The sequence below is a fragment of the Prinia subflava genome, chromosome W (genome assembly GCF_021018805.1).
Source record: "Prinia subflava isolate CZ2003 ecotype Zambia chromosome W, Cam_Psub_1.2, whole genome shotgun sequence".
NCBI lineage: Eukaryota > Metazoa > Chordata > Aves > Passeriformes > Cisticolidae > Prinia > Prinia subflava.
In genome coordinates, this window is record NC_086282.1 from 6,373,928 (window position 1) to 6,399,325 (window position 25,398).

At 42.2% G+C, this 25,398-nt stretch overlaps 1 protein-coding gene and 1 long non-coding RNA gene across 2 annotated transcripts in view; one reads left to right on the top strand and one right to left on the bottom strand.

Moving 5' to 3' along the window:
- LOC134563453 (uncharacterized) overlaps positions 1–25,398 on the top strand; it is a 468,018-nt gene that overhangs the window by 61,464 nt on the left and 381,156 nt on the right. The gene's annotated exons all lie outside the window — the stretch shown is intronic.
- LOC134563452 (glutamate receptor ionotropic, delta-2-like) overlaps positions 1–25,398 on the bottom strand; it is an 845,768-nt gene that overhangs the window by 7,560 nt on the left and 812,810 nt on the right. The gene's annotated exons all lie outside the window — the stretch shown is intronic.

Here is a 25,398-nt window from a genome sequence, read left to right on the forward strand (position 1 = left end):
TCTGACTGCCTGCAACCTTCCCACATGTCTTGGAAAGCCAAACAGCAGATGAACCTGCTCAGACTGATTTAGCCAGAAAAGAAAGTTTGGGTATGGGCTTGCCTGTTAGACTGAGCATATGGATATCTACGTTTCACTCCAGATACAGCAAAGCACACACAAATCTCTCTTTCCTTCTTTTAACAACCTCAGTGAAAATGCTTTGTTTCATATACTGTATTGTCTCAATCAGCTTTTACCAGTCTAAGTCAACTGATTTTCATAGTCCATTAGATATCTGTCAACATTTTGCATTCTAATCATTGGAGAAGGGACATTTCAATTAAAAAAATCATAAGGAATATACATTTCAGATTTAGCACATTACACACAACATTGTTGTAAACTGATCTTTATCAGGTTACCTACATTTGCTGCTTTGGAGAGAGAGAAAGCCATCTTGCTGCAGTCATTGATGAACTAAACCAGTCTTGCTTAATGTCAGAATGCAACCTGATGATAAATGATCCCATAGGAAGGTTCCTTGCTGTGGAATTCACTTTTCCTTGGACCTACATACCCAGCCCACGACCAAATATTTACTGGGCAGCTTGCAAGGACAATCTATTTAACTAGACTTCTTGTGGGAAGAAATGTTTGAGAAATGAGAATTTTGTTTGGAAGAATATTTTCATATTTACTCCATTTATTTCTGAGGAGAGTGGGGTTTTTTGGGGTTTTTTTTTGGTTTTTTTTAAGCATCCAGAAATGACTAAAGTAACAGCTGGGTGCCTCTGCTTATCCAAGATAAAAATTTCAATGATTACACCTAAAAAGAATAAAACAACAGAAAAGTTTTCCTTCATGTAATAAATTTATTTTTCATTTCAGTGTTGGAAGTGAAACAATTACTACTGCAATCATTTGACACAGCATGCAAAATAGTCCAAGTGCACACAAACCAGCAGAGATCTGGGATGTTGCTACTAGAGAGACTGTAGTGCACTGTAGGAGGAAGGAAAGCTGTCCCACTGTCTCAGGGCTACCACAACAGCTCAGTGCAGTGGTCTACATCAGCCTCTAAAGGGAGCTGGAATGCACCTGGGGACCACAGGGCAGCTGCTCTGTACAGAGGTGACAGTCTCTGATGCTGTTTCAACAGGTAGTTGTGTCCACAAGGCCACTTAATTTGCTATGGCATATCCAAATGACCACATATTTGTGCTGTGGTTTTGCCAGGAATTGGAGTCTTGACACAGCCACCAGTGGCTGAAATCCCAGCACAGGTCTGGAGGGAGGTCCCAGTTCCCACCTAGTGGTATGTCTGGTAGCTGGGATCATGACCTGTTCAGAGGAGAACAGTTTGTTCACCCCTGCGCTGTTCCAGAGGGAACAGTGCTCTAAAGGAACAGATCAAAAGTGATACATGTGTCCTTAGAGATGCCAGAATCACTTTGTTATCGTAGCTTTGCATTTGTAAGAAATGGGACAAATTCTGTGCAGTGCCTGCTGACAGTACATTGCTCAAGGTCCCACCCTGGAGAAAGGTATTCAAGGTCAGAGTTGCCTGGACTACATTTTGACTTCTCCCAAACCTAGAGACAACTTAGGGAAGGCTCATCCTGAAGCTTTCTGATGGAGCAGGGATATCTCAAGGATGGGAGTATTCTCTGTTTTGTTGCAAGAGACTGAATAGCTGTTATGAGCCACCCATGTTCAGATGAGCTTTGCAGGGACTGGAACACAGGCAGGACTGCTGCCATTGCTGCCTGCAGCTGCCTGCTGGGATTGTGCAGAGAAGCTCAGGTTAGACCCAGTGACAGGAGGAGATGCAACTGGGATAAACTGGTAGATAAGAAATTCCAACCAAATATGAGGAGAATCGGAGAGGTCAAACAATGGAACAGAGAATTTATGGCATCACCACCCCCAGTGAAATTCAAAGACCCAGTGAGAAAGACCCAGAGCAAATTGACCTGCTCTAAACAAATGGCTGAACTGGAGACCAGATTACTCTGCAACTGCAAACAGGGTCCATACACTACCCGTGATCATGGTATACAGTCCTTATGGAAAGAACTCACCATAATTCTGGTTTTCACTGCCATGGAATCCTGTACTAGGATTTAGGTGAGTATTTTGGCCCAAATATTCCATTCTGAGAGGTTAGCAGGAGCAAACAGCCAGCATAAACAGAACCCTTTTGTATAAATTCTTCTGGAGTAATAGTCAATTAATTTTCACCACCTAATCCAAACATATGTGGTTTTATATTTAGGAATTACTGTACTATTTACCCAAGGCAGTAACAGAACAACACCCATAGGGTTTATTTCTTCCAGCAGTGGCTCTAATCCCTGACCAGGGCTATTTTCTCTCTTTTATTCAGTCAGGAATAGAATGAACCATCCAAATGATTGCTCTGTTCTCGTTAATTAAATGATTCTTCACTTGTCAGCATAATTCCTGATTACACAAGACATCTTTTTAACAAAATGCATTTGCATAGACACTGAGCTTTGGCTTGTTCCTTAATGGAGACTTATTCCTAATTGTACCCTTGGTAATTATTGGCAATTTTCTTTATGGATGTAACATATAAGTTCAATTCTTTAAAGGAAAACATAAAATATGGGAGAAAAAATTTGGGATAGTAATGGTGTCATTACATGGGAGAGCTCAAGAAGTGGAAAGCTTATAATGAAGCCTTGTAAAACTGGAGCTGCAAACAGATGTTGAGGGATAAAATATATATTGAGAGAAATGATGAGAGCACTAATATCCAATTATATTAATGGCACACAGAGAAAGAGGGAGATCCTGATTCTGTTAGGCTTCAGAAACACTTCATTTCAGAATTCACCTGTTTGTGGAATCAAAATAATAGTTAACATATTAAGGAGATTTAACACTTCTAACCTGTTCCCAGACATGAAAGTTCCTATCTTTGTAGCTCATTTTCAGAAACGAAAATTGGGCTTTAATGGAAATTCCAGGAAAAAACAAAGGAGGAAGGGAGGTTCCTTGCAAGCAGGCGCGCCGCCACACGGGCACTGCTATCCCTGTGTGCTGCAAGGAGGCCCCCACACGATGGCACTCTTTCCACAAAAAATACATGGATTTGCCTCAGTTCCTGGTGGATTCCCAGATACGCTAATCAGATGTACCTGTTGGGTGGCAGACACTACAATCAGCTTATTTGATTTTAAAATGTAATAAATGACTAAAGTAATAAGGAATTAACTAAATGCTCTGAACGATAATGATGTTCTAATGCTATAATTCCAGCAAGTGCCTCTCCTTCCTAGTCCCAGATTTCTACAACTGAACTTTTTCCTCAATGGCCTTGGCTCTTTTGAACGTGCTTATTAGTACAGAATAGTACTGTGAGACATAAGGCAGTGGAAATTATTAAGCAGGGTGCATGAGTTCCTGATGTTTTGAAATACCATAGACTTTAAAAGCTCACAAAAGAAGCCTATATATTGAAATAATCTGATTTGTCCAAAAAACATGACCTCTAAAACTTGCTTATGGATAGAGTGCAGGTCTTAAATATATTTTTCTTTAGTAAGCAGTGTTAGAGTTACATTTTTCAAAGCAATGACATAAATTTATTGAGCTGCACAAAACAAAATGGCTGTGTGCATTTTAACTGATTTGGCTCTGAATTCACAGTGCCAAGTGATGTCTTGTGGATATAAACACAGAAAACTAAGCTGCCTGTGGTTTCCAAGTCTAACAGGGATGTGAAAAAATCCTAATGAATCAATGGGAATAGGGCTGGATTCCACTTGGTAACTACATACTTTGCTGCTGGCAGTGAAATGGAATTACTCCTCCAAAATACCCACGGATAACCCCCCTCAACTTAATATGATAGCAAGGTGTCACAAATGCTCTGAAATTGAGACCTCTGTGACAACACCTTTTTTGATCTAATTTCATTCTCAGCTATCAGTAGTGAGCAGAAGATATGAGGCCATTTACAACAATATTGGAAATGCCAATGCATGTTCTGGGATGTCAAAGGTCACTGAATATCAGCTTCCTGCACCAAGAACATGTTGTCCAGAGGGATAACTCCCCCACTGGCACTGATAAGGAAAAGGATGTGATGAGGTGCTTGGCTCTTGTCAGCAGATCAGACTGCTGCAGAGAGCAGATTTGCAGAGCCAATGTAATGAATGCCCACTGTTGAAGGGAGGGAAAAAATGTAAATAATAAAGATAAAAATGCTATAGTTGTGTACCTTGGTGGGCTCTGCCTCAGGAGCCTGAGCCAAGGTCCCAGCCCTTGTGCTGGCTCCCAGGGGGCTCACATGGGTCGCCTTTGGGAGCACTCAGTGCTTGCAGATGGGATCAGGCAGTGACAAGACCTCTGGTAACTTCTGCAGGGGCGAGCCAAAAATCATTCCTCAGGCAAAACCTTCTCACTGGAACTTTTCTATCAAAAGTCTAGTACAAAGTCGGCAGAATTTCGTTCTCCTCTTAAAGCAAGATATAAAACTAAGCTGATTTGTAAGCAGCCTTCAATTATCAAAGTAGACAGGTAGGGACCCACAAAGAGTGTTTGTGTTTTTTTAATTTCAGTGAAGCAACTGCCTAAATCTTTCTTATTCACGGCAATAACTGGAGTGATGCTAGCTCCTGTTGCATCTCCCTGAGCAAGCTCTAAGTTTTGGCAAAGCAGGCTCCTCTCTCGGCAGCAGAGCAGCTTTCACTGGTGCCACCTGGAAGGCTGGCTCGGGGCTGTGGTGCCAGAGAGGGATGGCTGCTGCTTAGCCTGGCTTGCTTCCTCATGGGGAAGGAAGCAGGAAATAAGAATGGAGAGAGGCAAGTAGGAGACTTGGAGTCCTTTTCATCTCCTCTCCCACCAGTGGTACCTCACTGTTTCACTGAGACCTGGTGAGTTTTCATATTTTGCCCTCATCCTTGAGGTCTGTCAGGAAACACACATTGATACTTGTTGCAGTGTGTTTTTATGGTTTATTCCTGAACCCCTGGTTCTTCCCCTGGGTTTCTCCTCCCAACTGTGTCAATCTTTCCTCCTCTTCCCACCCAGACCCCTGTCAGTCTCCAGAGCCCTGTCTGTTACCAAAAAGGACCTTCCCCTTATCCTGGGGGAATTCCAAAAGGGGTGTCGAGTGAGTCCCGTCCCCCCCTCCCTCTGGAGGGTATTGGGCTATCCAGGTGTCCTTCTTCCCTTGAGATCCCCCCTCCCCTGCCTGGTTGGTGAGTTTCCTGCCCCTTCCCATCTCCCCTCTTCCCGATAAAACCTACAGGGACCACGTAGCCCGGGGAGTTCTGGTGGGGCTGTTGCTGTATTCGGAGGCCCTGTGGGCTCCAATAAAGCTCTGGATTGAAACCCCCCAACAAAACCTTCTCCTTCCTTCACCATTTATCTAAAAGCCTCTCTGGCAGAGGGATACCTGAGGAAGAGTGGACCCTCTGCAAAAGGCGGCTTCAACTTGCTTCCGCCGGGGCTCTGGACAAGTCTGGGCTTGTCGCCACATGCCCAGCTCTGCCGCCTGTAGCATCTGGCTAGCTAAAAGCATCTCTGTGGAAACTACCACAGCTGCCGCTCTCTGGCTCAGCCGCTGGATTTCGGGCAAGCCCAGGCTAGCTCCATCCCGTTCTGTTCGTATCACCAACAGATACTCAAAACCTTGACTTTGATGCCATAAATCATATTTATAAGATTTATAGCATCATATTTCAGCCATAAAAAGGACATGTAGGAAGGTGTAGGGAAGGAGTCATTGCTCTGAGGTGGAAGAAAGAGGGGAGCACTACCAGTGCCTGGTCCTGAGTGGATGAAGTAATGTTGGGAGAGCTTGCAAAATGAGCAAAGCACCTGGAAGTAGAGATCATTAGATCTACATATATAGATATACCAGCCCTTCCTTAGACTACAGATCTTTATATCTGTGAGAATTTTTGGTTCTGAAGCGACTTTTTTCTGTTTCTCCATGTGGATTTTTTTTTAAAGCCAGCTTTTTAATAAGCTGCCAATCATGGGTTCCATGAGAGGAAATTTTGTGTTCCAGCCAAATGCTGCCAGATTAGATGAAGCAGTGCTCCCTTTGCACCCATTTCCACCACTTAACCCAGCAAAAGAGTGCCCGTGGGTCCAGCTGCACACCCTGTTTTATGGTAGGGACTCCAAGCAGATTTAAGCCCAGCTAACTGGAGGCCCACAGGGGCACGCAGCTGGTCACCTTCTGCTATGCCCTTCAGCAGTGCTCAGCACCACACTGCTGTCAGTAGGAAGACAGTGCACAGAAACAAGGATAAGCATCTTGCCTTCTAGAGATGACAGAAGAAGCAGTAGTAAACCAGAGCTGCTGTTCAGCATTAAGGATTTGCATATCAAACTATTAAAAGAGAGGAAGCAGCTGACCTTCTGTTTTGTTCAGTGACAAACCATTACCTTCCAAAGATGTAGCAGCCATCACTTGGATCCCATAAATTATTATCACTTTGTTCAATTTAGAGAACTTCTTTTTACTTAAATCTGTTGAACTTACATGGATACTCTTTAAAATGCAGAAGGCTAACCTTAAATGAAACGGCATCTGCAGTAAAATGAGATATTAACTGTATTTATTATATGACTGGTGGAATTTGGTAAGGATGACTCTACAATAGTTTTGTTCAAGCTGAACAGCTTTGCTGAGTACATACCAACAACTCAGAAACCTACATAAAGATAAAAATCAAGTTATTAAAGATCTGATTACTTTTTATATAGAAAAATAGAAGTGAACTTTAATGGCCTTTCACTGTGAAGAACTTTCCTGCTCAGGAGAAAACGGTGATAAAAGTATTAGTACCTATTTATAAATCCCAAATGACAAGAGAACATCTACAGACAGTTGCATAAATATGATGAGTTAATTAAGCTCACTGCTGTTATGGTAAACACCAAATTAATTCATTATGGTGAGTCACGGTACACTGCCAGCCTTATTAAAACAAAGAAATGTACTTTCAAGGTACATTGGTTCCTGTGCACTACCTACATTCCAGCCATCTTTTAGAAAATTACTCGAAAAATGACAGTTACTAAGCTTTATAATAAATTCAGTACTTCATGGCCACATGAACACCCTGGACTTAATTTCCCTCTTGCTTTCATTACTATAAGCCAAAAGAAAGAGCAGGAACAGCTTGTGGAGTCTGCAGAAGAACTGAGCAGGCTTTGATGTGCTCCCCTCCACTGGGACAGCTCTGCACTCCCCATCCTCCATTTGCCCTGGGAAATGTGTCTTTCTGACTGCCTGTGCTTCCAAAGTTTCCTCCAAGATCCACAGATCAGCTGTGATGCACAGGACTGCCATAGGATGGAGAGACAGTATTCCTTCCTAAATGTACACTTTTCTTCACACTGTCGCCTACAACACTGGCAGCACTCAGAAGTGATATTGTGGCTTTATGAGCAGAATTTATGATTAAATGCATACCACTCGAGGACTTGAGTTGCAGGTCCCAAGCAGTATGTAAGTAAATCAGGAGCTCCTCTCTTATCTGAAATTAACCAATAATTTCACACAAAATCAGGAAACCCCAATGTCCAAAATCAGCAGTAGTTTCATCATTAACTTTCAGACAGCAGAGCCCAACATAGAGCACACCTGGAAGCCCCAGCCCTTCTGGATAAGCTGTGACAAAAGTGGCATTTTTCTGAATCAGTACAGGATACCTCGATTAACCAAAAATGGAAAGCTTAGAATATGCCCTTTCAACCACTGCATACTTCTTAGATGTCTTCTCCCTCAACTCTCACCTCACTGAACAGTTCCTCCAGTGTCACTTGTCAGTTGACCCTTGCTTGAGAAGCCCTCTGGTTAACAAGCCATGTAAATAACTGTTCTCCTGCTTAGCAGGAGAAAGAAAACAATTGAAACAAACACTTTAGTTTGACTTTGGTTTTTTTCCAAGACTGAGATGAAAACAGTTATTAGGCTCAATTACTATTTCAAAGTGCATTTTCAGACTTTTTGGACACAAAGAAGTAAGTCAAACACCAAAAGTTTGCATTAAGAAAACATCAAAATGAAATATTAAAATATTTGTCTTTTCTTTTAAGAAATTATTTTTTAATTAGATCATAAGGAATGGCTTTAACTAATCTGTTTAAACCCTCTGCTGATGTGCTGTGAGCAGGATAAAATAAACTAGTTCACTGAACCTGACCTAGCACTGGATGAACACACAAGCCTTGTCTTCAGCTAAGAGGCAATTACATTAAAAATCAAATTATTAACATTTTAAGATCTTAATAATTGTGGTGACAAGTGAACTTCAAATTTTAAATATTGTATATGTTTAGGCTACCTTTAAAAGTCAAGCACTTATTCCAGCTATGACAATATGGTATTTGCTAATAACAAAACTGGACTCCAATGACTTGACAAGAGGCAGAATGAAAACAAGTGGAAGAGATGCAAGAGAGCTGGAAAGGAAAATACAGGGAGTCCCATAGAGACCCAGAGCATATCTGCAATCAGAAAGGCAACACTTTGGGTGGTCTTTGAAAATGTCAGCAGCATCCTTAAGCACACTGTGATATTTGGGTTATTGGGTGCAGGAAAAGATCTTTCATGTCAGTGTAAGAACCTGGAAATGATCATGTTTGCTTGGAGTCATGCTTCAGACAGCACAAAGCCTCATTCTTATCCAAACTACCTGCATCTATATTTTGAGAAACAGAAGACACATCAGCTACGCTAAGTCCCTTGAAGTGACAATCTAGAACAGCTCTTTTTAAATGTAAGAGATCTAGGTGGCCCTTGCACATTTGACATTTATCTGCTATTTACCTAAGCAAATATGAAAAAAATATTTGGCTGATGATTCTGTCATGTTTTAAACTGCTTGTACAGTGCTTTTTTTTTTAGCCCTTAAAATTAAAAAAATCTTCAAAATTTCATTTTTGATAGTGTTTAAATGAATGATTTACATACCTAGACTTAAATGTCATAATTTGGATTTGAGAGACCCTGAATCAATAGCTTATAGCTATCTCCAAGGTGAATGGAGTTGTCGATAGAACAGGAGAGGCTAGGCAGTCTGAAGATCAAATCACAGTAATACACTTTGTGTCTGAAATCTGACATTTAAAAATACCTCAAATCCTTTTATCTTCTTGTTACTTGGTTACAGTGGTGAAAGCTTCCTAGATTCATTCCCATACAGGGTTTTAAACACACTGAAGTTTGAAACCACTACTTCTATATATGAACACTGCAATAACCAACCTATACATTTGGACATACTGAGGATAACCGTCTCCAGACAATCCTTTGGACAATGAAAGTAAAGATGTTTAATATTACTGTATAGGATATATTATTACTCCAAAATTTATTTCATTACTTTGATTTGTTCTCTCAAGCAAAAGCATTTCATAGAGGAACCATTTCTAGAGATACCCTGAAATACATTCCTTCTTTAAAGCCTTTCTCAGATCATACCAATGAATACTCTTCAAATACACACAGCAGTATAGAGGCTATCCAGGGAAGCCTAAGGAAAAGCCACAATTCTGCCTAGAAATTGTAAGAGTCCCTGCCGAATTTACCAGAGGCACTGAAGAGTGGATTGGACGATACTTAAAAAAAAGTGGTATTTTTTATTCTGCACCTTGAGGTTTGAGGAATTCTACTTCTGCTGTTAAAGCTAAATGTGTATCAAATCACACTTTTGACATAAGCCTGGCCCAGGTTGCAAACAGATCTGCCTGAGATGGACACCCTGGAAATATTGCTTAGGACACCTTGGCTGGTTTGGGGCTTGCTTTGTGACTGCTTTCCCTTCCAACCTGCATCAAGTAAGACTTCCTCAAAGACATGAGATCATAAATGTCTCTACCTCCATGAGCATTCAGATCTTTTACATCTCCTTAATGCTAAATGGATAGTTTTTAACCTCTCCTAAAAGATTATGAAAGATGAAGTAGTACAACTTTGCAAGCAAGAAGCTGTCTGAGCGCAGTGCTCTGCTCAATCTGTGCACACAAACCCATGTGCTGTGCTGCTGCTGCCTTTTGCAACCTTGCTGCTCTTATGGATGGGGAGATAAAGTAGGAAGTTGCTCTTCTTCACCAGACTGAGTGATTACTTTCAGGAAGGCATCAGCATGCCAGGCTGCCACCTCTGTGTCTGCAGGTTTTCTGCCAATGGGAGAACTTCCTAGTGATCAAAAACCTTTTCCATGCTCTCCCAGGGCTACCAGCAATGTGGAGAGGTGAAAAAGCTTGTCACAGAAACCCTACTAGCTGCTGGTGTTTAGGAAAGAACTGATGGTTTATTGCCCACCTTTCACTGCGGTGTGTGTCCAGAACGGCTGCAGGCTACTTTGCATTATAGGAATCAGGCTTTAAGCTGCATGGTGTTTGCATGAAGGATCACACTACCTGAGATTCCCATGTTATGAAGAAGTATCTTGATAAGAATGAAGTGCCATTCAATCTGGATAACAATCTGCAGGAGGACTGAGTGTTTATTCTGTTAATAAAGGCATCTTCCTGATAATGTTGCAGCTTTTCAGGAGCTTGGCTGTATACTTGTGTCACAGTGGACACAGAAAGAACCACACGAGGACACGCTGGTGAGCGAAGCAGGAAAAAGGGACCAGTTTATTTACAAAACTCAGTTTTATACATTTCCTATGGGGCCTGTGGATTGGAGGATGGAATTCCACCTCTCAATACACATTGGTCAAGCCAACTGTCAATCACCTTTCTCCTCCCACCTAGAAATATGTAAACAAAGAAAGAGTTAGCAAAACATGGCCAGTGTTTATAGTAGAAAGTGTGATAAGGTAAAATTTCTGACTCCAATATGAAGAACATTACAGAAGGCTTAGAAAAGTCTTCAAAACCAGGGTGACATACTTGTCTCACAAAATTTGCCTAATCAAGTCCCCTGGTCCCCTCTGCATTTCAATAAGCAAGGGCTGTACCTGATGATGTGTGTAATGTTTGGTTGGTTGGTTTTATTTTTTTTTTCTTCTGGATTTTAGTGCTTTGGAGCAATTCCAAACAATCAAGACCTACCATTACTTTTGTTGCTGGAGGAAGCAGAGCAGAAAGGAACTAGCAGGAAGATCTGAAGTTTTGCATTTCAACTCATACCATTTTTCCCTTGAAATGTAGGCCCATATTATTCACACATTGATTACTGATCTGAAGGTTATATTCTATTCAGCTCAGGAGAATAGGAGAAAGGAAACATAAGCGTGCATAGCAATGACAGCACACATCACTTGTATCCTAAAGTATTCTATAGCTTAACCAACCAAATCTTCAATTACAGCAGATGCCTTGGAGCAAAAATCTTTCATAGTCAGCCAGACAAGATAATGGGCTCACTTGCCCTCCCTTATTGTACCTACAGTCATGTCTTCTATGGAATTATTAATCCCACTTGCAGTTTTGCAATTTCTACCATGCAGACCTCAGAGGAGGAATCTTGGGAGCAAATAAATAAACCTTTCCCTCCTTCTCCCTTTACTCCCTCTCCAGTAGACACAGCTCATGAAGCAGCTTCCCATGCAGCTTCTCACAGGGGCCACTAAGCTGGGCTTTCTCATTGTCCCGTGACACCATGCCACAGCTGACTGGCATGATTCACTGCTACTGAGAGAAGACAATACCAGGATTTCCTGTGTAATGTTACAAAACACATCCCATCATTTTCCTGTGCATTGTGCCAGATAAACTGTGTTTGAAAGATATAACCCCAGAAATAAAATGCAAGGCATTCCCAGGTGTTATGCTATCCTTTTCCCTGTGCAGAATGCCAGTGGCTTTGCAGGAAATTTAACACTTTTATAACATAGGTCAAAACCAAGAGACTTGGCACTGAGATTCAATTTGGATAAGCCCATGAGCCTGCTCAGTTAATCTGTGCATCTTTTTTCAAGATCAAGGGCATGAAGTCAAATTCTACAGCTCTGTTTTGGTAGCATAGAGAAGTGAGCTCCTTTTTGCAGGCAGAGGCAGACCTGAGATGCCACCCTGCATGTTGTGCAGCTCAGAGCACAGAGCAAGTTTGGTGACAAATTCATCAGTCTCCCCAGTAAGGGGAGTCAGATGTAGAGTAGATGCAGTCAGATGTACGGTTTGGAGGAGAGGCAAAGGAGGGGGACCTATATAAAAAAAGGTCACACAGTTTTAGAGGAAGAATCAAGACCATCCTGACTTCTCTTGAGAAAGTTGTCTGGCAGGAGAGATGGAAGCATGAATGCCAGGGTATTTGCAACCCTAATTTCCCAATTCCAGAAAGTAAAAGTTTATTTGTGGGAGGGAAAAGGAGAATACTAATAGGCTTTCATTTTTCCCAGCCAGTTCACCTTTCTCTACCTCTGTGTCAGACTGAAAATCAGGATTCCACTGAATGTCCCTGTCGCCGTGGTGCAAATTCACAGCTGCAGAAGATGGCACACAATAAATCAATGTCCTCTCACTAAGAGCTGCCATAAATAATGCCACAGGAGCTCCCCCCTGCAAACAGCAGCTTCCTGCAACTGCTGGGAGCAAAGCTGTAATGCAGCCCCCAGGTAGTGAACAGAGAGAAGGCAAACCTGAACAGTCTGGAAAATAAGATCCTGGCATTTATCATAATGTTAGCTTGTAAGCCTCTCAAAACATTTGCCTATTTTCTTCCACAGGAGAATTCCTATATGAAGTTGTCATAACTTTTGACAAATTTCAGGAATGCCCTATGTTAATACTCTAAAATTATCTAGTCTTAAAAGCATTTTCATTACCATCAAGTATTACCACTCTGCTTGTACAGAGCAGAAAGCTTAGTCAGAGGCCATGAAGCAAGAATGGAAAGATCAAACCTCAGGTAGGTAGTGAAAGCAGTGGCTGAACCCAGTTCCTGGTCTCTCTGTTCCTTTTTGCAGTTGGTATATTTGTTTGTTTTCCTGAGAGAAGTGTGGAGGAAAGAGAAGGCAAGGGAAAAGAGCAGTTTGGCAGAGTATATGACAGGTGGAAAAGGCTGAAGACGTGGAAGGGTATTAGCCATGACTTCCTGAGCAAGCAGCTGGCTGACTCTATTGCTCAGTCTCTACATCACTGACAGCTTTGAAGGCTTGTGCTGCAGCACAGCCTCTCTCTTGTTGGCCACAAGCATTTCCCAAACACAGACACAACCTTGGGGTTACCAGCAAGACCAAGCTCTGGGGCAGGACTGGCCTGGAGGGGAACTCCAAAGCAATGATCCGTAGGGGACTGGAAGGGACATGGCCCCCATGGCAGCTGGGCAGTACCACAGCCCCTCCCCAGCTCCGAAGGGATTAGAGCAGCACCAGCAGCCAGGAACATAAGGGGGTGGTGGAAAAAAGAACTGAGATCCTTCTCTACATTGCCAGCAAAGCTGCAGCATTTCCCAGCCCTTTACAGCACCACTTGGCACCTTGAGCTCTGCAACATTCACACCTCGGTCACATAGCTGTCCTTAACTGCAATTTCTCCACATAATTTGGGTCAGATGAGCTCCAGGGGATACCTCTCTCCCTGGGAGCACTTGACTGAAGAGAGACATCAAGGATATGTAATGCACACCTCATGGACACAGCCTGCAGATGGGGCTAAATAGATAAAATCCTCAGGTAATGTCAGATTCATTCCTCTCCTGCTTGGCAAAAAAGTAGGAGCACGGGTTTTTTCCAGTTCTGTAAATACCTTTTTTTGATAAAGGTGTATTAAAACTCTGACAATCTGTTAAAAACAAATAAACAAACAAACAAAGACACTAGGAACATTCAGATATAAAGATATGGCTGAGATTGATTGTGGAGGTTGTGATGGTAGAAGGAGCTTTACATAGAGACTGTTCTGTGGATATTTAAGGTTGGGCAGATTCCAGTGAGGTTTGTTTGGTTCTTTTACTTTTTTTTTTTAAAGACTAGATTCTAATTCTGATTTAATGATAAACTAAGAAGATTGGTGATTTTTTTTTCCTTCCAATCTTCTCTTTTTGGCTGGGTTTCAGATCAAACTGGATATTCTGACCAAATTTTTCAGAGAGCAAGATGCACATACAGGATGTAGGCAGACTGGGCTCCTATCCCTCTTGCCCAGTTCAAAGTAAGGACTGAAAGTGAGATCTCCTTTATAAGAGGTTATCAGGTAGAAAAGTCATGCCAGACACAGAAATAAGAGTCTTTTGCCCCTGCAAGTAAATCTTTATTTTAGGAAGCTACTGCAGGGGGCAGGAAAATCAGATATAGGAATCTGCCTGCATTAAGGAAAGCTGCAAACCTCTGGAAAAAATCAGATACTGAAGCTTAGGCTTCTTATTTTTTCCCCCTTTGAAACAGAATGTTTGTTTTCCAGCCAGCTCTTTGAAAAACTGGAATTAAATCCCCAGCACAGCACTTCTCTGTTGGAGAGGGGCACCTTCAGCTGTAGTGCTGTTGGACCAGAGCTTGCATCAGCCACTCATCACCCTCTCTGGCAAAGGTGGATGCGAAAAGTCAAACCTCATCCACACTGCCTGCTCAAGAAAAGATCTTTCTACCAGTTAAAAGATTGTGGAGGGCCAGCAGCAGCACTGCCTGCTTTTGCAGAAGTCAGAGCAAGCCCTCTGACACTCACCTTCTCTCCATTGCCATCCCTCCAGATGAACAGAGCGCTGCAGCAGAGACATCCCAACCAGCCCCATACTGAGCACAAGGCCATGCTCACACTGTGGCAGTGACCCCACTCCCAAGGAGCCTCTAACCAGGGCCTGGAACTTCTGACTGTGTGCTTCCAATTACAGGTGAATGGCACCAAAGGAAATGGAGCCAGCTGCAGAACAGGGGAGTAGAGTTTTCCCCCTTGCTGGAAACCCAGGGCAGCCACTCCTGTAAAAGAGATGGGAGGCGTGTTTTGTTTTATTGCCACTGCTGGCAGAGGGAAGCCAGGCCAGGCAGCCCAGCACAGGATGTTTTGCAGGCCAAATCTGGGAATACACAAGACAGAGAGTCAAACAGACTTAATTAGCATAGCTGGTTTGATAACCAAGATGCCATGGCAGTGTTAGGAAAGGAAAAAAAAAAAAAAAAAAAACAAACCACCAAAAAAACCAAAAACCACTCCACAACTGACCCTCTCCTGGCTAGAGTAACCCCCCCACACCCCAGCCAATCTGAGTAGGGAGAGCTGCCCTGAAGGAAAGTTGCCTGGCAACTTTTCCCTACCTAATTGAAATGTGAAAAGAAGCTGCCCACACCTAGATAGCCCTATTGTCCTTTGTAACTACCTCATTCAGAAGCAGGAGTAACCTCGGCTACGACCAGGACAAATGCATATGCATGTGTATATGCAAATAAAACCACCCTGGTGGATCCTGGGAGGATTTTTTTGGGGAAACCGCACCCCAAGACAAGAAGCTAGAGGCGTCAGAGGAGAATTAGATCATGCCCTGGCCGAGCACAAAGTGGATGCACCCCCTGACCTGGTTTGAAGATTCACCATAACCTATGATGAGTTCGGATGGAATGGGAACCAGCCAGCTGAAGCAACTCAGGTAGAGAATGGGTAACTCTTGAAACTTTTCCCTGAAGGCAAAGAGCTGACTGCCACTGCTCTGCCTTCTGATGGTTGACCAGAGGGAGCTGCCAGCTGTTTCTATGAGAACAAGGACTCAGCATCCACTGGGACAGCACCTGCTCCTTCAGATGGCTGCAGCAGTGTGGAAAACTCTGACCGGACTCTGCAATCCTGCTGATGACTTTAATAATGAGCTGATCACTTTAATAAAGAGCTGAATATTAATAAAGGCATATGCCCTGTTCTTTTCAGCAGGAACAAACAGAACTGTGAAAATACAGGAGATGGGATTACACCTCCTTACGGGAAGAGAGAAGATTCAATAAACTTCTGCAAGCAAAGAATTGTTGTAAAATGCATGAATTTTCTGTGTGATTTTCAACCTGACTATTGTAGTAGAAATTATTAACCTGTTTGAAATAGTATATAAGCTTTTGGGAAACCTGAGTAAAATCAAATTCTGATCACCAAATCAGTCTTCCTGTCTCTCATCAATCACCAATAACTGGTGCTCCGTATGACCGGAAAAGAACCGGCTATCTGCTGGCAATTGGCGACGCCCCTGGAACTGATCATGACGGTGAAGAAACCGCGTTTAGGCCCACAATCATCTGTACACTGGACGTGACAGGTGAGCCAGGGGAACTCAAGGTATGGGACAGGTCGTGTCCAATGGGAGAGACGTTAACAAAACCATGCAACGCTTGCTGAGCAAGCATGGATCCCCCATCCTTAAGCAGGACCTTAAGTCGCTCCTACAACGGGTGTCACACATTTTCCCCGATACCACCCCTTCCTCTGTTCTTACTCTCCGCTACTGGGACAAGGTCGGCTTAAAGTTCTACGACCTGGCTACGCTGCCTGGCCACGAGCCAGAGCTACGCCTGCTTCCTGCATGGAGGGCGGTCATGGAAGTGATTAAAAAAGAGGGGGGGGAGCGAGGCAGCCTGTGATACCACCGTGGAGACGGCCTTGGAGGCCATGCTAGACTGAAACCTGCCCAGGTCCCGCTCCCCATCCCCCGTCCACTCCCCGTCCCCGACGAACGCCAGGGATAAAGCCCAGCTGCCAGCTGCACCCCCACCGGGATCCCACCAGGGACCCCAGAGCCACGGAACACTGATCGCTTATGCGGAATCTGACTTTAACAGTGACAGAAAGCCATTCGACCCGGCCCCGAAAATGATCCGGACTTACTCACTTCAAATATGCGTAACAGTTGGTTACAGGTAAAAAAGAAAGCGCTTAAAGACAGAGAATTTGCCTTTATTTCACTAATCAATGCCTCTTCAAGTTTCACCAAATGGCCAGCTTTTACAGCGAATCATCTCACAGCACGGGACAGCAACGAGTACAGACACAAGTCCCACAGCAGATGCAGCAGCTGATGCAGTAACCAGGAGCAACCTTCAGCTTCCAGCCGGCCCAGCTCCCATCCACCGGACCGTCTCCAACCTACGTGCAGCCACCCCAAGAAGTGCAATAACATTGTCTAATTGCTCAATTTTTGTCTCCCTACAGGAAATCTATGGACTCTTCCCAGGTCCTCTCAGGGGTGGGTGGAAACAGTCAAAGCTATCAAAGCCAACACCTGGTACAGATCATAGGGCCTGAGGGGAGGGTGGCAACTGTCAGGCCTTATGTGTTGTCTGCACCACTAGTTTTGTGGGGGGAGGAATATTCTATCTCAGTAGGGAATTTTTATGCAGTCAAATTTTGTATAAAGGTCATTAAAGTGCGCGACTTTAACCTTAAAAGAAAAAAAAATGTTTGGTAAATTAATGTCTCTTAAGTTCTTAACAGGAAAGAGGGAGCTGAGGATGGCACCCCCGCTGAGAAGACTGCAGAAAGCTCTTTTACGTTTTCAGTCTTTTTTGTTCTTGATGAACTCTAAACAAATGGTTACAGCCTTTGAGTGAGAACTTAATGCAGAACTGCTTCTCTCCTTCTCTTGTTTAGTTTGTCATTGTGAAAAAGGTGAGATGATTAATTCATGTTCTTATGGTAAATTGGAAAATTATAAAGCTGTATAAATTTATATCAGGTAAAAGTCTATGTTTTAGGAGGTTTCTCCATTCAGAAGGGAACAAAAGACTTTGCAGCCTTCTCAAGTATTGGGAGGGGACCTGTTGAGATGAGCCGGTATCAGCAACTCACACCTCGGGAGCCACCTTCACAGATCATCAAGCAATATCACCCATATCTCGAACATTCATCAACTATAAGGATCCATAGAAACTGAACATTAACACATGGACTTGGGAGGGGAGCTCTTTTCAATCCGACCAGAGATGGATTTGGGTTTGAATAGCTAACCAAGAAACAAAGGGAAATAAGGGGAAATATTGCCAGAGGCAGAATAAAGAGTATAAAAACCAAGCCTCGAACATGGCAAATTCGTGTACCCAGCTAGAGACTCAGACTGCCAGGGTCTATGCCTATGGGTCACCCTTGGCTCTCTTTTTCCCGGGAGAAACTCTGTCAAGTAAGTGTGGCTGTTTGTAAGGGGTTTTTTTTATTGCTTAAAATTCTGTAATTTGATTCCAAATTTTGTGATTTGAATTTTTAATAAACCAAATTATTGAATTTGGTAATAAATTGTCCTGGCATTTATAACAGTCATCAAACCGAGGTTGAATGGAAATGTGTTATATGTGGGATACTCTAGTAGTGTGCATCTCTTAAAGGACGAAGTATTTGCTCTCAATGTGATCCATCAAGATGCATCAGAAATAATGCACAAATTCAACGATTAATGTGTGTATATAAGTTTGATCCACCTGAAGAATTAATGCACAGTGGCTTACTGCCACTGAGAATAAGGATATATGATGATTTCCTGACTATCATGATATTTACTAAGAATTGTTTCCAGTGCTCAGATATAGCCTGTTAAACTCACATGCTTTTGACAACTTACATGCTTTTAAAAAAGATTGTGATAACCAGTTTGATTTTTAGTTCAAAAGACATCTCCCTGGAAATATTTGGGCTGGTGAATAGGCATGCATTCTATTTCTGCACAACCCTTGCAAATTTCACCTGAAATCAAAACTTTACATGATGCTCAAAAATTGCTGGGAACAATAAATTGGGTCCCTCCCTTGGTTGGGATTTCAAATGCAGATTTAGAGCCATTGTTTGCCCTCCTGGGAGGAGAGCTCAACCTCTTCTCACCCCTTAATATTTCAGTGGGACTCAGAAAAACCAGACCCTCTGCTAATTATCGAATGGGTCTTTTTGCCTAACAATATGCCCAAGACTATTTCCATGCAAGATGAACTTATGGCCATGTTGATTGTCAAGGCTCGTCAAAGACTGACCTCTTTGGCTGGGAAAGATTTTGATCGTATCTATCTACTTCTCACAATGTTTTATTTGAATTGGTTGCTACAGATGTCTGAAAAATTGCAAATTGCTTTAACAAATTACCCAGGGCAGATATCTATCCATCCGCCTAAACACAAATTATTAAGTTTGTCTTTTAATTTAATCCCCAAGCCAAAGAGAAGTGAGACTCCTTTGCAAGCTATGACAATATTCACAGATGGGTCTGGGAAAACCCATAAATCAGTGATTGTATGGAGGGACCCTGAAACTGGAACTTGGCAATCTGATATTGCTGTTGTTGAAGGGTCTCCACAAATAGTGGAACTAGCTGCTGTGGTCAGAGTGTTTCAGAAATTCAGCACACCTTTTTATTTGATTACTGATTCCGCATATGTTTCAGGTATTGTACAGAGAGCAGAGAATTCTGTTTTGAAAAATGTTAAAAATGGCATTCTTTTTTCCAGGTTAAAACTGCTGGTCTCCCTGTTAGACCAAAGGACGGCTCCTTACTTTGTGATGCATATCAGGTCACATTCCAATCTACCCAGCTTTCTCACTGAAGGTAATGACCAGGCAGACTTGTTAACCTTATCAGTGCAGCATGTTTTGCCTAACAAAATAGAGCAAGCTAAACTGAGTCACTCCTTTTTTCACCAAAATGCTGGGGCTTTGGTAAGACTTCGGATTAACTCCAGCACAAGCCTCTAATATCATTTCTATATGCCCTGACTGTCAGCGTTGCTCCCTTCCTAATGTGAACACAGGGGTCAACCCAAGAGGTCTACAGAGCCTGCAAATTTGGCAGACAGATGTGACACACATTCCTGAATTTGGCCGCTTGAAATTTGTGCATGCTTCTATTGATACCTTTTCAGGTGCTCTGTTTGCCTCAGCTCACACAGGAGAGACAGGGAAAGACACCTGCTGTCATTTCGCTGCTGCCTTTGCCACCTTAGGAATTCCGCAACAGATTGACAGATAATGGACCCGCATACATTTCCCATAGAGTTGCAAACTTCTCCTTATGGGGTATCACCCACAAAAGAGGGATTCCTCACTCACCCACTGGACAATCAATTATTGAACGCGCCCATGGCTCTCTCAAATGTCTTCTGTTACAACAAAAGGGGGGAGCCGGGGACACCCCTGCTGAAAGATTATGCAAAGCCCTGTATGTTTTTAATTTCTTGAATTGTTCAATGACAGACTTAAATCCCCTCAAATTATTGAACTTGCTACTGTTGTCAGAGCTTTTCAAAATTTTTCTCTTCCTTTTAATCTAGTAACAGATTCAGTTTATGTTGCAAAATCATGAAGCCTCAGCCCTAAAAGAAAGTGTAAAACCTGCAAACAGATGATAGATTTGAATAGCTGAATAAACTCCTAAGAAGCTAAAGACTCCATAAATAAATTAGAAATGTAGTTAAAATAATCTTATATGTATTAAGCATTATATTATGTATTGTTATAATTATTCCTTATATTTTACAGTGTGTTTAAACTAAAGGTAGAATCTGGATCTTGGCTAGATAACCTTTTTAGTGGCTGGGGTTTGACACCTTGGCTAAAGGATTTTCTTAGGATAGGAATGCATGTAATGATTTTAATAATAATTGTTTTAGTTATGATACCTTGCTTGCTTCAGAGTGTGCAGAGATTTATAAATAAAGCCATCAAGGGGGTGTTCTTGGTTAATACAGAAGGGGGAGATCTGGGAATACACAAGACAGAGAGTCAAACAGACTTGATTAGCATAGCTAGTTTGATAACCAAGATGCCATGGCAGGAACAAACAGAACTGTGAAAATTACAGGAGATGGGATTACACCTGCTTACAGGAAGAGAGAAGATTCAATCAACCTCTGCAAGCAAAGAATTGTTGTAAAATGCATGAGTTTTCTGTGTGATTTTTAACCTGATTATTGTAGTAGAAATCATTAACCTGTTTGAAATAGTATATAAGCTTTTGGGAAACCTGAGTAAAATCGAATTCTGATCACCGAATCAGTCTTCCCATCTCTTATCAATCGCCAATAGCCAAAAGGTAACTTACACTGGCTCATTTTTTTCTTATACTTGTTTTGCTTTAGAGCAGTAATTCTGACAAAACTGTTGGTTTTTTTCACATCTACAAGAGGTCAGGTTTTATGTCTTGTCCATGATAGATAAGCTCCTTAACACTGTGCACATATTTGCAAATTGAATTAATATTTAACATTGTAAACTTGATTTTTCCAAGCTTATTTTTAGTGCAAGCATTGAATCTAACCAGGCTTTAAGTGAAACCCTTTAGAGTTAAGAATGAAGTTCAAAATTACTGCTTCCTTTTAAAATCTTTTTCTTAAATAAACAAAGAGCAGAATAAATGTCATATGAAGACTCATGAGCTGCTGGAGGGGGTTCAGTAGAAATAGAAATTCACATTTAATTTTAAAATAATTTTTAGGACACTTTTAAGATTCCTCTTTTGTAATTTTCCTTCAGAGGACATGAACCCTGTAACGGGATTTCTTAGAGAAAATGGGCATGACGTGTTATGGAATGAAGTTTGAGCTATCCCTAACTAGGCCTAAGGTTTGGGCCTGCTGGGCCTCAGTTCTGGGCCTGGGTAAAAGTAGATAAGCTTGTGGCACAGTTAGAATTTAGGTTAAGGTGTGTGCATGCATTAGATAGGATAGTTAGAGTAGAATCATGGTAGCTACCTTAAACTGAGATTGCTTGCATTTTTTTCATGCTGAATACCAATTAGAAAACACCTGCAACTGTAAACTCTCTAAAACTGTATATAACCGGCCATTTCAGGAATAAAGAGGAGAACGTCGGATTTCACCATATTGGTCGTGTTCTGCGTTGCTCTGTCCAGCTTCCAAATAGTGAATAGAGACCCTGGGTTCAGAACCCGTTTTATGTTTACTCTGTTACCTGTCTTCTCAGTCCTGTGCATGCTCCTGGACTTTACTGGGAAAGTGGCCACATTACAGTGGCTTCTGGGATACCTAAGCTTTGTTTACCTGCTTAGATTTTTAAGCAAGGAGGAGGGCTCTGCTTTCAAGACAGAGATTAAGGTCACACAGTTGCTTTAGGTCTGATGTCCAGAAAACGCATGGAGAAAACTCCATGCTCCTTGGACATGCTGATCTTTTGCATTGGCAACATTTCCACCTCTCCTAATGAAGCCTTTTCCTAAAGCATGTGCTGAGGAAGGCCAATGAAAATTTTAGGTTTGCATTTTTTTAGCTGTTCTCTTCATTGTTTACAGTGTGCATTGCTGTGGGGTAGAACCCCAGAGTGTAACTGTGAGATGCTTGAAAATCAGAGAGGAAAATGAAAGATGCATTTCCTTTTCTTTAAATGTATCCCTTTTGAAAAGCTAATCTCTTGTTCTGGGGGCTCTGATTCAGAACTTTGGGTTGTGCAGTGCTTTAGACCATCACTGTTTCTCTTCAGCCTGCAAACATGGGGATGTAGTACACTCCTGTTTACCTCATAATACCAGTTGACTTCTGCTTTATAGATCACAAGTTCAAGAGGAGGCAAAATAGATCACACACAAAGGCAAGAAAAATTAGGAGATAAAGGGCTTTGAACTGAGGCCAAGATGAGCAATCATACACTGAGAGAAGCTAGGCAGAGATGGGACATGAATGGACATGGGAAATCGAAATCCCTGACAAAGCAGTGCAGCCATTGTGATGTGATCAGGCTGGTAGAGATAATAGGGTGGCTTAGATGAGACAGGATGTTAAACCCAGAACATGGAGGAAAAGTCTCCCTTAGCTGAGGGAGATGTCCCTGGGTTGGTGGGTGCACTAAGACATGGTGCTGGCAGAGTCAACAGCAAATCTTTCTCTAACTAGGGCACAGGGCCCCAAGGACATGTAGTGCCTAATTCTCTGTCAAGATTTTGACCTTCTGTGCCTTGCTGGAGTTGCTCTCCTCAACTGAAGGTTTAGTGGGGGGGATGGGGCTGTAAAGCTGATTGACCTCATTTGACTGGAGAGGGAGCAGGGGCAACATGGATAAGTGGCTGAGGGAAGCAAATGCACTAATTTTAGTCTCCTTGCCTCCTATCACAGTAAATCCCAGATGGGATCCCAGGGCTTTTCTGACAGTCTGATAAAAAAATCAGAGTTACCTGGTAAGTGGCACTGGATAGACAGGTGCTCATGTGCTCTGTAGAGACACATAAAAATGGCACAAATCTTGCTAGTCACTGGGCCTTAAAATGTAGTTAATTTCTTTTCATACTGACACAGAGTATGTAACAACAGTACATTATCTCCCAAGATGAGAATTTCAGGCAACGTTTTCCAAAGCAGCTAAATAATACGAGCATCTCAAGATTTTGCAAAAATACACCATAGGTTTGGGCAATTTTACCTTTATTGACACATTATAAGGTGCACCTAATCCATCCCTAACCACAACAGAACAAGTGCTGCCTGTCACTGAATCCCTGACTATTTTGTACTTTTTTTTTTTTTTTTTTTTGCAGCAATATCCCAGTGGAGTAGCAGCAGGTTTGGGGATCATAAGCACCTCAAAGGGAGTTTTGACCCTTTGGAGGAAAATGTGACCACAAGGAGCATGTGCTACAACATTTCTTCATGAGAAGGTGATGTTTAAAGAGAGGTGAACATTTCCTGCACAAGAGCTTTTTGCTCTGGTACAAGACCTCAGCACTGAGAGCACCAGACACAGGCACAGAGCCCTGTCAAAACAGAGCAGCAGGCAAATCCCATCATCTTTATGGAGCATGCAATGACACACATGGCAGCCAAGCAGTTTTCCTCCTTGTAATTACTTACAACATCACTTCTTAACCTGCACAGCGCTGCCCCTGTCCACACCCTACCCCACTGAAATGCTATGAGATGTGAAGCCTTCACCTCAGGAGCCATCAGATATGATAAGGCACTAAAAGCTCAAAATTAGGCTGCCATGGTTTAGAGGAAGAATTTAACACACGTGAAGCTTTTGAGAGGCCCTGAGAGAGGTCCCTGTCTCGTGGTGCTCATACAACATGAGCTCCAGGACATTACTGATCCTGACAGAAAATACAGAATGACTCCATAGCTCCCTCCTGGTTACAAGGGGCAGGTGGGAAGAGCAGCCATGTGAAGCTGTACTGACAGCATCAGATTTTCCTCCAACACACGACTCACTGTGCAGAGATAAAAAGTAGTGCAGCCATAGCTACCTTGCCTAGCTGGTGCCTTTATGGTTTGTATCTGATAAAAGCCTGGTTCAGAAAAGGTCTTCAGCACAGACACTTCCTTAAGAATGGAGACCACAGCCTTTAAAAATGAAGTCTTTCTTATACGCTAGATTATTATCTATTCCTGCTGGGCCAAGTTAAGCAAAAACACCCCCCAGCTGATTCATTTCAGCAGCCAACAGTTGCTCAGTTTTTTCTTATTAGCAACCTCTAAAAGATTTCCCAAGTTAAAAAGCCCACAACTAGCTAGAAAAAAAAAAAAAAGACATCAATTGAAAAAAATAATTGTCTTAATTATACCACAGCTTTGTCCTCCACAGGGAAGGTAGTTTTTCCACAAGACAGTATTGCTCTAATAGAGGATGCACTTTAAATAGGACTATGGTTTGCACACTGGAGTGAACTTCTAACCCCTCACAACTTGTATTTACTGCATTTCAGAATTGTACTAGTGGATAAAAACCACCCCCTCTCCCCCCTCCATTTCCCCCCCACAACTGGAACTGCAGATCCATTTTGCCATTCTCCCCTATTCTGGAACTAAACATTCCATGATATTCCACAAAAATAAATCAACAGAAGTGATATTTTACTCAGTGGGTTTGTGGGGTTGTAGTTTGGTTAGTTGTTTGTGGTTTTTTGCTATAGCATTGCTCTCTCATTACTCTGTCCCATCCCTTATTATTCTGTCCATCTCCAAGGTAAAGCTGAATGCACTGAATTACTGTGGGTGCCTGTTCCACAAGAGACTGCTGGAAAGGAGGTTTTGGAAAATTACCTTTTTTTTTCTGTGATGGCTCTTTTGTCTTTTTGCCTCCAGCAAAACAGGAAATAAAAAAAACCCTTAGTGTAGGTAACCTTCCCTTTGCCAATACCAGGTACTGCACTGCACTCTCCTGTTGACAACCGATCGGGATGTTAATTCTGAAAAATCACATCAGCTGAAGTCACAGAACTTAGAACAAAGCTGTTGCTTTGCACGTTCAGAAATCCATTAAGGGCATCCTAACATGCTGGATGCTGAAGTGTCTCTGGCCAAGAAGATCTGCAGCAGATTCTGAAGATATAGTCCTATTTTACACAGCACATATCTTAACAGAAACAGCATTAAAAGCATTTGTCTGGTACATATTTTTTTTTTCCTGCAGTGTTACAAATATTCAAATTGTCTATCAGGGTTATCCTTTTAGAAGAAGAAGAACCTGTCCTTTTCATGTTTTTCATGAAATTGGCTTCCTCTGGGTGGGAGTCAAGACTTGGAGAGCATCAGATTCATTCTGAGACTTCAGGCCATCTCATAAAGCTTATAGAGGAGATAC